This window comes from Schistocerca cancellata, unplaced genomic scaffold (assembly GCF_023864275.1).
Source record: "Schistocerca cancellata isolate TAMUIC-IGC-003103 unplaced genomic scaffold, iqSchCanc2.1 HiC_scaffold_957, whole genome shotgun sequence".
Lineage (NCBI taxonomy): Eukaryota > Metazoa > Arthropoda > Insecta > Orthoptera > Acrididae > Schistocerca > Schistocerca cancellata.
The window spans coordinates 35001-37500 of record NW_026046965.1 but is presented as its reverse complement, the minus strand read 5'-3'; the positions used below and the strand labels follow the sequence as shown (position 1 = coordinate 37500).

The 2500-nt window shown below is 57.7% G+C and overlaps 1 non-coding gene across 1 annotated transcript in view; it reads right to left on the bottom strand.

Annotated features, from left to right (window-relative positions):
- Window positions 1-840, bottom strand: part of LOC126149909 (small subunit ribosomal RNA) — a 1909-nt gene extending 1069 nt beyond the window's left edge. The window contains exon 1 of the ribosomal RNA XR_007531167.1: window positions 1-840. This exon is cut by the window's left edge and continues 1069 nt beyond it. This is a non-coding gene — a ribosomal RNA (small subunit ribosomal RNA).
- Between the last annotated feature and the right edge of the window lie 1660 nt (window positions 841-2500).

Sequence of the window (2500 nt, the reverse complement as noted above, 5' to 3'; positions counted from 1 at the left end):
AACGTGCCGGCCCACCCAGACACTCAATAAAGAGCACCTTGGTAGGATTTCAACGGGGTCCGCCTCGGGACGCACGAACACGCACGAGGCGGTCGCACGCCTTCGGCTCGCCCCACCGGCAGGACGTCCCACGATACATGCCAGTTAAACACCGACGGGCGGTGAACCAACAGCGTGGGACACAAATCCAACTACGAGCTTTTTAACCGCAACAACTTTAATATACGCTATTGGAGCTGGAATTACCGCGGCTGCTGGCACCAGACTTGCCCTCCAATAGATACTCGTTAAAGGATTTAAAGTGTACTCATTCCGATTACGGGGCCTCGGATGAGTCCCGTATCGTTATTTTTCGTCACTACCTCCCCGTGCCGGGAGTGGGTAATTTGCGCGCCTGCTGCCTTCCTTGGATGTGGTAGCCGTTTCTCAGGCTCCCTCTCCGGAATCGAACCCTGATTCCCCGTTACCCGTTACAACCATGGTAGGCGCAGAACCTACCATCGACAGTTGATAAGGCAGACATTTGAAAGATGCGTCGCCGGTACGAGGACCGTGCGATCAGCCCAAAGTTATTCAGAGTCACCAAGGCAAACGGACCGGACGAGCCGACCGATTGGTTTTGATCTAATAAAAGCGTCCCTTCCATCTCTGGTCGGGACTCTGTTTGCATGTATTAGCTCTAGAATTACCACAGTTATCCAAGTAACGTGGGTACGATCTAAGGAACCATAACTGATTTAATGAGCCATTCGCGGTTTCACCTTAATGCGGCTTGTACTGAGACATGCATGGCTTAATCTTTGAGACAAGCATATGACTACTGGCAGGATCAACCAGGGAGCTGCGTCAACTAGAGCTGAGCAGCCGGCCGCCCGGGAGTGTGTCCCGGGGGCCCGCGCGAACACGCAAGCGTCCGCTCAATTATTCTGCAAACAGGAGGAGGCTGAGCTCCCCTGCACAATACACCTCGAAACCCTCTCAGGTCCCGGCGGCGCGCAGCGCCGTCCTAAGTACTTGGTCGGGTTCGAGAGAGGCGCAATCGCCCGGAGTTAGGCGAGTAGACGCTTTAGGTGCGACCACCCGTGCTCCCAACTGAGCTTGCCGCTGCCGACAGAGGCCCGGGAGCGTGCTGTCGTGGCATTGCCGGCGGGAGACAACACGCGCCACCTACGGTGACCGGCAGCTCCAACGCCAGCGCCACAGAAGGGCAAAGGCCCCACGTGGGTGCCGAAGCGAACTCTCCCAGCACAGCGCACGTGCCAACACGTCTGCACAACTGCGATACAAACCACCAGCGAGAACCGCTGGGGCGACCGAGCAGCAGACGGCGTCGCGGCGCCGAGTGCCGGGCGGCGGCGCATCCTCAACGCACACAGTCCTCAATCGGACCAGCACACTGCAGATGTCCACCGCGCTTCGCACCGGGCCGGCGAGGACCCACTTTGGCTGCACGGCGCCGCGCGCAGGGTGCCCCGGCGCGCAGCTGCGCCGCCTGCCGCGTCCGTCGGCCGGCGCGCCTGCCACTGGGCGCCCCCACCAGCCGGCTGTAGCGCGTGCGCCCACGCACCGCGCGGCCAGCACGCCGGGCGGCCCCCCCTCACCGGCCGGGGACAGTCCCACCCACCCACAGCCGCGTATCGCTTCACACCCAGATCCACATTCACGTTCATTGGTGTGGTGGGTATCGCTGACACAACCGCGTCATAGCTGTACCGATCGTTGCCCTCACAGATGTACCTCCAGCAAGATCAACCGCACCACAACGGGTTACCAGTTGTTCATTTGCGTAACGTCACCAGTAAACGTACACGTCCACGTCCATCCCCGTTTGCAAAGTCAACTATTATTGCATGCCTGCCTGTCAGGTGTCAAGACACACTACATCCGCTCACATCCACGCAACAAAATGTGCCCGACTAGAGGGCACGTGGAAGGTGCCCCCGTACGTATGCGATGTCCATTGCGCGACGAACTGTCAACCAGCCTCTGTAGCATGTCGCAGATGTGGAACGCGGGACACCGTGCTATCACATTGTGTGAGAAGAGACTACTATGTCTGCATACACGCGCCACTACATGAACAGACGGCTCATGCTGATCGCCATCCACTGCGTCCATTACTCCCACACGTCTCTATGGCGTACCACACTGCAATACAGCTGTTATGGGGAGATGACACGTAGCTGTGTACACAACATTCTGAGCGGGTTGCGGTTGGACAACAATACATTAATGTAACGTGTCATATGCCATTTACAGAGCAGGTTAAGGCACAACGTGGGTTAGGTTAAGGCACAACGTGGGTTATGTTAAGGCACAACGTGGGTTATGTTAAGGCACAACGTGGGTTAGGTTAAGGCACAACGTGGGTTAGGTTAAGGCACAACGTGGGGTAGATTGCGGCACAACTTGGGGTAGATTGCGGCACAACTTGGGGTAGATTGCGGCACAACTTGGGGTAGATTGCGGCACAACTTGGGGTAGATTGCGGCACAACTTG